This window comes from Cavia porcellus, unplaced genomic scaffold, assembly GCF_034190915.1.
Source record: "Cavia porcellus strain 051 isolate PalLab524CR breed Dunkin Hartley unplaced genomic scaffold, mCavPor4.1 scaffold_15, whole genome shotgun sequence".
In the NCBI taxonomy this organism is placed as follows: domain Eukaryota; kingdom Metazoa; phylum Chordata; class Mammalia; order Rodentia; family Caviidae; genus Cavia; species Cavia porcellus.
In genome coordinates, this window is record NW_026947498.1 from 68288652 (window position 1) to 68303863 (window position 15212).

A 15212-nucleotide genomic window follows, 5' to 3' on the forward strand; every position below is an offset into this window, starting at 1 on the left:
AGGACTCCTTTGGGATTTTAGCCTTATTTGGAGAAATACTTTCTTTGCATTATTGTTTTGATGTCCACTAAATATTAGAAAGTATATTTATGGTGTAATACTTTAAGATGGTTAAAGTTTGACTAAGGAGACAGAGCTACAATGTATGTGGTTTCTGCAGAGTTGTTCAAAGTTGTTACTATTTTTTTTTTTTTGATTTCCCTGAATATTACAAAATCAGGGGCCTAAATATATAGGTCATATAGTTTGGGAGCAAAACAAGCATAATGAGATATTATTTTCCAGTGTAGTAAATAAAAAAATCAGGAATATGTCTCCAAGCAACAAACGGAATGTGTTTACAAATTTGGTAAAAAGAAATTGCCTCATCGTTAAGTCTTATCATAAAAAGTAACTTTGTCAACCAAAAACCAAAATCAAGCAGGGCATCTTCATATAGAAAAAGGAAATTAAAATGATCTTCCAGGCAATTATAAAAGTGTCAGTTGAATGCAAGCTGGTAACAAGTTTTGTCATGCATTAGATATACAAACAGATGCTTAACTGGAAGGTGACAATCAGACTCATTCTTCTTATGTGAAAAGGGGATTGATGTACTCAAAGCCCAAATTCATGTATGCTGTTCACAAAGTAACTGTCATCAGGTGTGAGCTGGACAGGTTCGTTGGTAAATTCAGGGTCAAAGTTTTCTATCCCGAATTCTGTACCATTACTTGGCTTAAAGGGAGGAGGCACTTGCTTTTTTTCCATCATGTTCCAGTCCAGATTGTTAAAGAATGGATGCTCTTTAATATCGATGAATCCTCTCTGAGGGTGACAGCCCAATCTCACCTCTGGCTCCTTCTTCAGAAGACCCTTGAGGATGCTTCTGGCTTCGACAGACAGGTGATGTGGAATGTGGACTTCTCCTTCTAACATAGATTGCAAGACCTTTTATGTGTTTAGATCAGAGTTCTTGGGACTGTCTGCAAAAGGATACGGAGGCTCTCCCACCATCATTTCGAACATTACTGTTCCAAGATTCCACCAGTCCACACTGAAACCATAGCTTTCGCCTCTGATGATTTCTGGAGCCAGATAACTGAGCGTGCCACAGAAAGTGTTGGTCTTCTCGCTTGCCTTCAGTCCTGCCTTACATAGGTCGTAATCGGTAATTTTAATGTGTCCGTCCGCATCCAGTAACAAGTTCTCCAACTTCAGATCCCTGTGTAATATCTCATGTTCATGAAGAAACTTGATAGCTAAGGAGATCTCCCCGGAGTAGAATCTCACATGTGCTTCGGGAAAGATTCCGAACTGTTGCAGATGGTATGTTAGGTCTCCTCCACTGATGTAATCCAGGATAAAGAAAAATCTGGTTGGTGTCTCAATGGAGGAATGCAGGCCAACCAGGTAAGGGTGGTTCAAGGACTTCTCCAATATTTGCTTCTCTACCTGGAGACGAATAAGGTTTTCATCGTCCTTTCTCACCACTTTCATGGCATAGAGGTGATGTGTTGTTTTATGCCGAGCTAGTAAAACTTTACCGTAGCTTCCTCTCTGGAGGACATGGAGAAAGTCAAAGTCTTTAAGAGCAGAAGAGCACAAAGGCCTGCCATTTTCCTCGCTAGTGTTTGTTTCATTCTCGTCATCTATTTCTTGCATACCCACATAACTTTTAGGATTTGATGAGACTACTTCCTGTTTGGGATCTGAAGCCATGGAAACCTGGTTTATTGGCATTGTGCATTCATCATGCAAAATATGGTGCTTGCATGGAACTCTGACGAGTGTATGGCACTTCTTATGAACTAAAATTTTACAGTGCATACATTTGTATGCCTTGCGTCCAAATCCCCTGTGGGGTCTGAGCGGACAGCACAATTAGCATGCTTACTGAACCTTTTAGATCGAAATGTGTGGCCGTTAGCGCAGTGAACCTTTCTCAAGTGTCGTGAAGCTCTACAGCAGATGGATTTATCTTCTGGAGAAGGTGTCTTAGGCTGTTCTTGTACCCAAAACACCTGAGGAGCCTCTGGAAATGATGGTGGGAGAGCCTCCGTATCCTTTTGCAGACAGTCCCAAGAACTCTGATCTAAACACATACAAGGCAGAGTTGTTTTTGGCACCCAAGGCACTTTAGGATCTTCTGGTATGCAAATCACCTTTCCATCTTGTGGTAAGCAAGGCACTTCAGTACATTCAGATACACAAGACACCTCAGTATACTTTGGTGCACAAGATGATGTATGAATTAGCAGCTCAGAATCTGTAGTAAGCTCAGAAAGCATATATCGGTCTTCTAATTGCAACAGAGGTAATGTATTGCATGGATCTCTCTTTTCATCTACACATCTTGTTGTGAGGTGTTTATTACCAAATGAGCAGGTGTCTAGAAGTTCATTGCCCTCAGAAGAAAACAAAATCTCAAGGCTTGTCGTCTTCTTATCCCCACCTACAACTTGGGCCTGTTGGGAGGTGGTGTAGGCCATGGAGGTACTTGGGAAGAATGGGTCAGAGAAGGGTTGGTCATGCAGGAAAACTGGCATACAGGGCTTAATGGGTGAGGGAGACCTTACTGCCTTTATTGTCTGTTCAGTGTGGGGTTGGGCATCTCTCCCTGCCAAGTAATTCTCCATAATGGCTCGGCCCAGCTGGTCGTATTGTAGGTTTCTCAGTGTTTGGTGGTTGCTGGACACTGTGACATTAGTGTCTACTTCTGGACACCTTGGTCTGTCTGACTTTACTGCTGCCAGCTCTGCTGAGACCTGCCCAGAGCTGCTGAGTGTCCCGGGGCCTGTTGAAACTTGCCCATGAAACTTTGGGGTTTCAGTGTCATTTGTACCTGAGTCAACAGACTTTTGGTGTGGGTACCTTGATGTTGGCTGTTCACAGTCGGTTGGTCTTGGGGAGACTGTCTCTGGGCTGACTGTGAAAGTTGGGTGCCTTTCGCACCTTGGCCTGCGGCATCTGGATGGTGTGAGGCGTTTTCTCAATCTTTGACATAGACTTTGTCTGCCTGCGGTCCTGGGGTTGTGGCCTCTGGATGTGGAGAAACAACTCAGCATCCTCTCCACTGAGCGTCTCCAGACAAATGAGCTGGGGTGGTGGGCGGTACTGGATTGTGATGTCTTCTAGAAGGGTTCCAAGTTCTGCTTGGTCATGTTGCCAGGAAGTTATGTCCAATAACTTGAGGTCCAATAACTGATAAGAAAGCCTATGGCTCAACTTTTTCATCATGCTAAGTAAATCAGTGGCTAGTTATTTTATTATTTTATCTAAGTATCTGTGAATCGATTTATCATCTATTAGTTTTTTACATTTGCATTTTTCTTATTTTTACTTTGCATCTGCACAGTGAACTACAGATATATCCTCAGATATTCTTTTTAGATACACACTAAGAGTCTTCCTAAGTCACAAAATTGGTCTATCTTGTGATCTCCTTAACTCAGATGCCCAGAGTGCTGGGATTATAGTCATACACCATATGTCTCATTCAGCATGCTATATATATATATATATATATATATATATATATATAGATAGATAGATAGATATATAGATATATAGATATATAGATATATAGATATAGATATAGATATAGATATAGATATAGATATAGATATAGATAGCAAATCTGGACAAACTCCTGGCACTCTCAATCATTGGTGACATCTTCACTTTTAAAGCAATGTGTGTACACTGATACCTTTCACAGTGTTGGGAGGTCTTTTCCATGTAAAAAAGGCCTTTTTTTCTGAAACCAAGTACTGGGGATTTGAACCTAGAGAGCTATGAAATTTTAGGATGTTTTTCTTTCATATCATCATTTCTATTTCATTAGGTAGTACTGAGTCTTTCTGGAAAATTCCACATTAATTTTCCTTTAGAGATAAAAATATTTGTTTCAGTGTATAACATCTGGGTGTGACGATAGTGGCTCCATAGGTTCTAGTTTTAAGGAACACACGTGTGATGAATTGTTGAATTTTAGCTAATGAATTTAATACAAAGTGTAGTATTCAGTATTATCACATATTATATTTCCCCCAAAATAATATATATCTAGAATGACCTAACTAGGATCACCCCAGCTCATCATAACCATGGTGATGACCAGGATCTTGCAGAAGATTATACCTTGGTAGTTTCTTGCTCCATAGCTACTCTGTAATGACATGTAAACAAGGACAGTTTGTTGAGGTGGTCAGTTACTTTCTGATTTCTTTTTATTTTCTGGAAATCATAAAAGTGGGGCAGGATAGCAAATGGTGATGACATGGCAGACAGTTTTGTAATCACACAAGGGGTGATAATGAGCATGTACACAGAGCATTTCAAACTTTCCTTTTGGCCGCTTGGAATCACTTCCTGTCCTACCCCAATCAGACCATGTACTATCTGCCCCAAGTGGATAGTCTGCATTTTTTAGATGTGAGGAAGCTATAGCCATTCAGGATGTATTGTTTTTGCTTTTTAGAGAGCTTATTCACTCAGTACAACTGCACTGATGGGGGAGAACAGACACAGAGCAGCCCTTCACTCTCCCAAAATGAGTAGACCATGCAGGAGGAATAGCACCTCCCAACATGGAGTCGCTCTGTGTGGAGCAGTGGTGAATCGCCCCGAAAGGTTACACAAGGGCAGCGAGACTATGAGCTTGAATGTTAACGACACATCTGAGTTGAAAGCACAAGCCCCATGGAGTGTGAGATTTTAACAACAGTGTGTTAGTAAATGTTTAATAACCAACATATTTGTTTATGTATATATATATATATATATGTATTACATGTACACATATGTGTATTACAAATTGTGCTGTTGTAAAAGGCATGTAACACACAACTTATAAAGAGTAAAAACACAGTGCTCTTTCCAGTCAATTCACAGGATGCTTTTATATTTTTGAATCCATAATTGACCTATGCCCCCACCTGACAAACTCGTATAGTTCCAACACAAGTGCTGGATGATACTTTTCTCTAGATTAAGTAGTAAGAGAAAAGTTCAAATATCTGGACTTATGTCTGTATGTTACTTGTTCCCCAATGATATGAGTGACTTTTTTGCTGAATGGAATAATGATGGTTTTGGGGTAGGAAAAGAACATTTTCATTTTGTGTGCAGCTGACATGACAGGTGCAGACATGACACACTTTTAAATTAACCACATTTTTAACATTAATCTTCCTCATGTTCTTAAGACTGCAGTCAGTCAGTGAAACTGCAAGTCAGGCCCTGATATGTGGCATTTCATTCCTAGGATATAAAACTTCTATCAGGCTTGGCAGTATAGCTCAGCAGTACAGCACTTGCCTCACATATGTGAGCCTCTGGGCTCCATCTCTAGCACTACAAAGACACAAACACAGAACCTCTTATCATGGTCTTTCTAAACTACCAATGTGAGATGACCAAATGTGAAATAGGGAAGAGATGACCAGTATCACATTTTACAGCATTTATTCCTAGAAGAATAAAATAGCCAAGAACACAGATAATAATAAAAATACAAGCTGAGCATGTCAGTGCATGCCTGAAACATCAGCATTCTGGGAGGCTCTGGCAGGAGAATTTTAAGTTCGAGCCTATCCTGCATAACTTAGTAACATGCTGTCTGAAAATTAAAAAGAAAAAATTAGGGATGTAGCTCTGTATGAAGGGTGGTACTGGGGGAGGAGGTTGGATAAAAGCTTCTGCATGCTTCTGGTCACCAGCCATTTGAGTCACTCCAGCCTTCAATCTTCACAAGCCCCTTACCATGTCCTAATCTAAATTTGACTGCATAATTTCTGAATGTGATAAAGTGAGTGGTTTATGGCACTTAGTTAGGAGTATTTTGTCCCTAGCAATGGAAAGGGCCTCACAGAAACAAGGGCTACATTGCGGCAGGTCCCGGCTGTCCAGAAAAGAGTGAATCACTCAGAGATCATAGCTGGTGGATGCTTTTAACACTTTGACCTCATTTATAATGTTTACAACACTTTCATTTATTCAACAGCTAGAAAATGTGCCCAGTGAGTGCTAGTGTGTGACAGGCACTATTCAGTGCTGTATAAAATCTTTGTCCTTGAGTGTTTATCATATTGTGGAGACCACAGACAATATGCAAGACAAATCCACCTTGTTAGATCAGGCCTGAGGAGAAGATGAAAAGAGACCACCAAGAGGAAATTCAGTGTCAGAGGTGAGGCTGGACCTTCAGAAATGATGGCCAGGAAAGGCCTCCTGGAGGAGGTGACTTTAATAAAGTCCTGTTTTGGAAAGGCCCAGGCTGGCCACCACCAGGCCCCACCTGGCTGTCCCCTGCTCTGGTCATCTCAAGTCACCTAGAGAGGCCTCAGGGCAACCTTAGGGTCCAGGAGTTTGGGCATCTCCAAAACAGCGGGCAGCAGCCTGTTCAATGGGAACCACCTTGCTAAAGGGTGATGTGACAACAGGGCACAAAAACAAAAGGAGGATCATACCTTTTGACCTAGTAACGCTTTTTTTCTCTTGGAAGGATTGACAGGACAAGAAAAAGAAACCATTTGAACAAAGATGTGATAATTCTGTTGATCCGGCCTGCAGATCAACAAGTTCAGAACTCCTGGAGGGGAAACGGGGATTAAATAAAAGACATGGGGGAGACGAAAGAGAGACGAAAGCAAGATGAAATAATCCAATCAAGCTTCCGGTTTATTCAGAAAATGATCACACCTCTTATAGGCTAAGGGCAGGAGCTGGGACAGGAAGAGGTTAAACAGATGAATGCAACAGGGTCACCATCACATCCGGATACGTGACGTAAGCAGGAGAGGATTATGGTTAATGTAGGCAGTGCCCATAGGAGAGAGAGAGACATCGAGGCAGCATTTGGCTGTCATTTGGCTCCCTACATTCTGTTACTTATAATAGTTAAATAAAAACTGAAATTTTAATTTCTAAACAGTTAGAAATAGTTATAATAGTGCCCAACTTTTAGCAATTATTATGTGACAAGCACTGAGCCAAAAACTTTATTGGATTCTCTCACTTCTCCCTCACAAAACCATATGAGTTAGCACTGTATTACCCCATTTCTTTATTAAAAAAATAAAAGCTTGTTCAAAGTTATACATGATTAAACATTTCTAGTGTCACATTAACTTGTATAGAATTAAATATAATGCAAGAAAGTATATCATGATGGTCTCTTGAAGTCTTTTTAAATTTTAAAAATTGTATAATTTATAAGTATCAAAATATTTGATAATAGTTAAGCTTGCATAAAATTAATTCAACTTCATATATAGAAACAAAGAATTTATTTTTAGAATCTATACAAAATTTTGTATTCATAATGAGAATAATTATTAAATTTTCATTGTGTTATGTAATATAGATATCTAAGTCATTTTAACTGACATGAAATGCACTTAGTAAATTCAAGAAATGATGTTTATATCATACTTACTGTCTGATTTGTGTCTCACTCTAAATACTTGTTAGTCTGTGTGTTTTTGAAGAATAAAGATTTAGACTTATCACTTTGAAAGCATATTCCAAATGAATACATAGGAATTCACTCTGCCTGCAATGTGAGGAGAACAAGAATACAAAAATTATAATAGATTAAGGAAAATTCTGAAATGACATTAATAAAACAAGGGGTTACTAATTATGTTTGAAGTTTAGCACATTAACATTAAAAATAAAAAAGATGTGCTAATCAGTGTTAGTAAAGAATACTTGTAGATAATTTCATTTGTTAGATTGGTTCATGAGAGTAATTTTAAACATTTGCTTGTTTCTTTTCTCACAATTTTTGTACAACTTCTCTGGGATGAAGTGTGATCATTGGACAATTAATACATTAACATTATCTGCTGCACTTAAAAGTAAAGACAATCTAATCACTGTTAGTAAAGAACACTTGTAGACAATTTTATTTGTTAGATTACTTGATACGTTAGTAGTTTTAATCTTCTGTTTGTTTCTTTTCTCAGAATTTTGATATAATGATTCTGGGATGAAATGTGGTCATTGAACAATTTCCATGTAGGCCTGAGAACCATGACTATAAACAAACTCACCATATTTGCTAACCTATCACTCTTTATAACAAATGGAATTAACTTACTTGGCTCATACATTACATTTCCTAATATTTTTTCCTATAACTTCTTGTGATTATAATTCTTATGCAAATCTCCTGCTTAAACATTTCTTGTGTTTTGTAACTTTTACAGAATTAAAAATAATGCAATATTATAGTGTCCTGAAGTTTTTTCACTGTTTAATTTCCACTTACATTTTCAGCTCAGTTTTCAGGTTATCATATAGCATTTTTGATAGTATAAATTGAAAAAAGTGCTTACTCAGTTAGGAAAAAGTGTTAACTGAGGTTTTGGAAAATAAATTTGAACACTTACTATATATTATATATGTGTATTAATACAGTATGTGTGATATGCTAAATAAAGCAAAATTTTGTGTTTGCCTCCTGCAAGGTATTCAAGCCCTATGAATCTTTACTTAAAGGGAATTTCTGCTCTTTGTATGATTACTCAATTTCAAAACCTGTATTTCCATTTCTAATAGAAATCATCATCTTATTTTTAAATGCCTCACACGTTCAATGTTTGTATTTTTTCTGTCTTTTTGAGTGTATTGTCTCATCTTTTGTTACCATAGGAATGTTCTAAGGGCAAGCTCAAAATTTTGTACTCTAAGAATATTCACTGAATCTCTCATAAACATTTTTATTTTGCTTTGGAAATATAACGTTTAGCAATTTTGTTTAGAGACAGTTATCATTTCCTATCTAGTGTCATAATTCCCATGGGCAAATATCATGTATATTTTTCAGTTTTTGAATCAATTATAACTAGCTTAACTTGTTTTCTAACTCTTGAAATCATTTCCCTACTTAGAAGATACTTAGGTAGTGGTTTTGAGTTTATTAAATACGTTAACATATATTATTTTGAGTAATGGCTTCCCATGTCTTTCATAAATAAAATTTTCAAAATATATTAAATTTGCACTTAAGGCAACATCCAGGATTATATTCACTTACCATAAACATTTACAAAATAATAACATTCTATTTCCACCCATTACCCCTTAAGCCATTAATTCTCTTATGAAACTACATTGTACAGATTCAGTAACAAGGATAATGTGTGAAATTTCTTCTATAAGCTTAGTAACTGTCAAAAGGTAAAAACAAGTGGAATTATATGACATCACAGAATGAAAATAAAATAGCAGAAATATTTGATTAGTATATTTAAAAGTCTGTACACTCTCATATTTGTCTAAGTTTTTCAGGTCCTCTAAATGGAAGTACACTGATAGAGATATTTGATTAACTTAGTTAGAAGTTTCTACCCTTTATATTTGCTTCAGTTATTTAGGCTTTCTAAGCATTTTTCAGGGACTGCTATGGATATTTTTTATGATTCTCAATTATTTTCAATAAGTAGGTCATTTTTATTGCCTCTTCATTTCTCATTTCTAGAACATTAAAGTACAAGTGTAATTTTTAGGTAAAGTTTCTTAAATGATTTCTTCTAAGTATTCTTTTCTTCTTCTTCTTCTTCTTCTTCTTCTTCTTTTCTTCTTGTTCTTCTTTTTTCTTCTTTTTATAATAAAAGTATATATTAATAAGTAAAAGTATTTATATATATTACAATTTGTATTAAAAGTAAAATATTATTATTTTACTTTTAACTTTTTTAGAGTCATTTTTAGTAGGGTAATTTCATAAATATTCCAGTCTCCATAGTAACCATAAAAGTTTCAGTTATGTCTTATTTTGTTATAATCTTTTTTCTCTGCTTTTCATTAAATTTATCCTATCTGCTTCTTTTAAAACATGTCTCCGGTGATTTTATAATGTGTACTTTTATACTTATTTGTTCATTAGAATTTTAAAAACATGAGCAACTTATAAGGAAGTTGAATTTCTTATTAAAAATTAAGAATATTATTATGGGCTGGGGACATAGGGCAGTGGAAGAAGCACCTGCCTGGGAAGTACAAGGTCATGAGTCTGATCTCAGAAAGAAAGAAAGAAAGAAAGAAAGAAAGAAAGAAAGAAAGAAAGAAAGAGTAAGAAAGAAAGATGAAAGGAAATTATTAACAAAGTTAAAAAATTGTTCATAAAAACATTCTTTGAGAATATCTTTTGCCTCATAACTGTGTCACATATGAGTAATGCTAGCTTCATGTTATATTGACACAATAATTTCTTATTGAAGTCTAATTTTTACGAATCCATAGAAAAATCTTTGGTGTCCTATAAATTGTACATGCAGTCCATGTTTCTTTTGTAATGGGGAACATTTCTTTTGTCTTAATCTTGAAGTTTGATTGTTATTAAAACTATACTATAACAAGACAGATAAGAAAAATAAAAAGGCTATTGTGATTGAGAAAGGAATAATTCTAAGTACATTTAAATGATATTATAATAAATGTAGAAGTGGAAATCAGGATGTTTCTTAGTTGCTGATATGAAATATTTCATACCTACAAGTTAAACAAAGAAAGGTTTATTTGAACTCATAGTGTGTTGAGGTTTCAGTACATACTCAGCTGCCCTCCATGCAGGGTGCTGTGAAAGATGGTCATAGCAGAGGAGAAACAGTCCTTGGCAGAGTAGGCAGCAAGCAGCAGGACTTCCTTCTTCTTCCCCTTTGTAGTTCAGCCAGGCTGCAAGCCTGTAGGTTGGTGCCACCCAGACCCAGAGTGGGTCTTTCCTCTTTAGTAAGTCGATCATTCATACCCATAACTGTGCTAAACATCTCAGTAGAATCACTCCCCTAGGATCCAGTGTCACAAATCCATTGTCCCTGGACTCCAAAAAGCCCTACCTGCAAGCACTTCAGGTTTGAGAAAGACATCCAGATATAATTTAATAGGAAACATTCACAAAAATGAAACTAAATATAAGGTCTACATAATAAAATATGAGAAATTTTGGTCAAAAATTCATGCAATTGAAGTAATAATTCTGATTCTATTACAGGGAAACATGTATCAGCACAAAATAATATGATGCTTTTGAATAATAACAATTAATATAACGCAAGGAACCCTCAAATCATTAACTTTAAGTAAGGGTTTTTATAAAGTTTTCTAAAAATATGGAGCCTTCAAAAATTTTCCTGCAATATCTTGTGGGTAATTAAAGTTTTGTTTTCTTACACAATGTCTTTGTATTCTAGTTTATTCTGCTTGTGTAAATTATGAACCAATGTTACTTTCCATTCTGATAAAAGAATTTTCACCCTATTTAGGCAAAATTTGAAATTTATTCTCTCGCACGGCTAACATAGTAAAAGAAACAATTAATTTCAGAAATAAATAGATTTAGTGATTCAAGCAATATTATCTGGGTTCTCTCTGAATCTCTCAGATAAATTCATTTTATGCATCATGTTTCATAGCCATCGGCAAACCGATCTCAACTATTTGTTCAATTGTATCAGAGGTGAGACTTTGGAAGGTGTTGCAACATGGAGGTTCTATACTCAGTGGATTCATTCATTAATGAGTTCTGTTAGGAGATGGGTGTTGATTAGAGGTGAGTTAGGGCACGACCTGGAAGGATATTGTTTTTGGCAGCCTTCCTCTACCATACTTTATGTTGTGGAATATTGAAACTATGGAGTGAAGCCTGTAGGAACTGAGCCAAAATAACTTCTGTCCATTTAAGTTTTTGCATTGGATATTTTTCTCAAGTGACAAGAAAGTGACCAAGAGAGCTCCTTTGCCTGGTATCTGTCAATGTTGCAGATTCAACATTGCTTTGATTACCAGTAAATCCCTAAAGATGCTAATTTCTAATTCAAACACTACAAAAATGTTTGCATTTCCATTTTCTTTGCCACAAAAAAACATTCATGCTCTAGTCAAATTTCTGTACAATGACAAATACATTATGCCTACTAACTGACTAATATGGATGAATTTTTAAAAGTATGTTTTAATTGTTTTTGTCTTTATTTAACTATATTCTTATTTCTAAAGAAAACTTTGTTTCACTTAGGGTAGTTTCCATATTATTAAAGAATAATGTTGGCATTATTTTCTAATTGTTTCATCTAAAAAAGTCTCATTTATTAGATAATAGTAAAACTTATCATGTTAAGGGTGTGAATCATTGTAAACATCTTCTTTGGATTCATTACCAGTGTATGACTAATTAATGGCTCAGCTGTATAATATTTGGTCAGATACTAGTTAATATACAATGTTAATATTTTTTCTGTAGTGTATCCTATTTTTACCATATTTTTTCCTGATTTACAGTTCACCAGAGATATATTTAGAAAACTGAAATAAAGTTAAACTGTGAGAACAGAGAACTGATTTGTTGATCTGTTTGACCCATCATACCAACTTCTATATCTGGTTTGTCCAATTGTCAAAAGGAGGATATATTAGTGAGTATTCAAGTTGTTGGAAACAATAGTCGACACCCACAAATTAAAGGAAAAGAGGAGGTTTAATTCAGCTCATATTTTAAGGAGACTCAGTCCATGGTTAGTCAGCTCCAAAGCGGCATTTCTGCTTTTTAATCATGGTAGAATGGCATGATGCAACAAAGGCAGTCAGACAATATTTGTGGCCAGGATGCAGAGCAAGAGAACAGTGACAGAGAGGAAGAATGAGGGAATGGACATAGATCCAAGTTAATGTCTCACCCAGACACAACAAGAAGTGCACATCACTAAAACTTATCAGATCTCAAAGTTAATGAGGTTGACACTCTACCATAGCTATCATATCCTAGTCCTTGTCCAAATCATATCAAAGCACATCTCCTTAAATCACATTTATTTTCCAAATGAAAACAATAGAAAGTTCATAATTTTGTCTTACATAATAACAAATATCCTGTGTACAGCTGGAATGCAACAACTTTCCCCCCAAATCTCAACAATTCCAGAATTTTTCAAAAGTCCAAGTCCAAATCTAGTCAATGCTTAGTTTTATATTTCTGTGAAAATCAAAAAGGAGTAATGCAATCCCAAAGGAGACTGGTGCAGGGGTAACATTCTTCTTCCATATGTGGTGAAAAGGTGACTAGAATCAAATCAAGTTAAAGCATGATTGGAATGGTTAATATACTTTGTCAACTGGAGAAGTCTAGAAGCTTAACTAAATAACTAGCTGTTCTACTCTAGCGTACAGAGGGCATGTTCTCAGGACTCTAGGGTATTGCTCATTGTGTCAATTTGAGAAGTTTAGCAGTTTAACTAAGTGACTCAGGATGGGCCCAGGGTCCTCATGTGAGCCTGCACATGAGAAGGGTGCAGAGATGATGTAAGTGCTACACTCAACTGAGGGCACAGCCTGCATACAATATAAGGAAGAAAAGAGGCTTGTATCCGTCTTTTGCTATTGCTGCCTTTTCTGTCTTCTCCTGCCTTGAAGTGTTGCCTGTGTCACTTCACTTTGTCTTGGATCCAGCTGATTATGTACTGAAACTTCCACACACTGTGAGTTCAGCAAACTTTTCTTTCCTTAAATTTTGGGCATTGGGCATTTTATCCCAGCAATGATAAAACAACCAAGACAATAAGCAATATCCAACAGGGCAACTATGAAGTTCTATAGCATCATAGCTGGCATTGAAGGCAAACAAGGATGAAATTTGAGTTCCAGAGGGCCTAAGTGGCCCTAATACTATGGCTTTGTTAGTTGCAGTTCACTTGGTCTCTGTCTTGAGCAGTGTCCACTCCAGACCTCTAGTTTTCCTTACTAGATGGTTCATATTTCTGGCATCCATGACTTTCTGCCTTGTTCTCTGCTTTATTCCCACAGCTTTACAGATTGCTCTCATAGGAGATCCTTGCTTGGCCTCCTCAGCCCTATTCTGAAATCTAGGTAGACATCTTCCTAATTCCACAACTCTTCATTTGTGCATATTGGTAAAAAACAGCATCATGTGGATGATGCCAAGATCTGCTCTCAAATTGAGCAGTAACTGGACACCTTTAAACCTTGACTGCAATGAACTCTCAGAATCTGGATAACTGACAACATCAAAATAAATCTTGGGAAGCATTACTAATAGTGTACTTTCCCAAGCAATTCTACCATACATTATCTTCTAAAATAAATGTATTATTCTTGTTCAACCTTTTCTACTTTGATGGTTAGGGCTTTACTGGTTTTTGGGATGCTCTCAAGTCATCTTTTTTTTATACCTTTAGAAAGTACTTGTTTTCTTTCTTTCTTTTTGTCTTTTTCATTTTTTTATCGGTACCGGGGATCGAACTCAGGACCGCCTGTTTGCAAGGCTGGTGCTTATGCCACTGAGTTAAACCCCCAGCCCCTTGTTTTCTTTTTAAAGATGATAATCTCTTAATAAGAATTTGTTTTGTTTTGTTTTGTTTTTCTTGCCCGTGATTCTCATGAAAATTTGGTAAATCAGCCAACAAAGACTAAAGGGTACTCTAAAGGTTAGACAGCTTTACAATTTCCTTTACTAGAATAATTAGTGTATTGTCCTTTATCTCAGTTTTTTAAAAAAAGTCTTATTGGTTGGACAAATTGGAAACAGTATCTTTTCCAGAACATCAGCTCATGGTCTCTAGTCCATTTCCCAGTATAGTTCATTTGCACTTGAAACTTAAAAACCCTGGCTTTGCATCTCTGCATTCCTATCTTCAGTATGATCTGAGCTCCCACTAGACTCACCCCTGAAGTTTTGCTTATAGCATTTTAGTACATCTACAATCTGTGTTTCCAATGCTTTCCAATTTCCTTCCATAAGCCAGTTCCAAAAGTTTTCAGACAACTTCACTAGGTAGAATCACAAAAAGATCGCCTCTTTTGCTCCAATTTTTCTGTATTTATCAGCTCTCTTCTTCTGGTACACAATATTATATATCCAAGACTTAAAGGAGTATTTTGATTTAATTCATGTTTACAATCTGTGCCAAATTTACTCAAAGACACAAGCATGATGGCAGAAGAATGTTGCACAAAGAAGTTCCTGAGTCCATAATGACCAGAAATCAGAGCAGGAGAAAAGACTCATAGAGGAAGGGGCCAGAGACCTCACGCAGTCCCCACAGCCATGCTTCCTCTCCACTACCCACTCAGACACCCCAAAATGTGGTAAACCTCTCTTGAGCTATCCCAAGCAATTCTACCATGCATTATCTTCTAAAATAAATGTACTATGCTTGTTCACCCTTTTCAACTTTGATGGTTAGGTTCTTATTGATTTTTGAGATGCTCCC

The 15212-nt window shown here is 36.4% G+C and overlaps 1 pseudogene; it reads right to left on the reverse strand.

Moving 5' to 3' along the window:
- Positions 1–563: 563 nt before the first annotated feature.
- On the reverse strand, positions 564–1722 carry LOC134470411 (protein kinase C iota type-like; annotated as a pseudogene).
- Positions 1723–15212: the final 13490 nt, after the last annotated feature.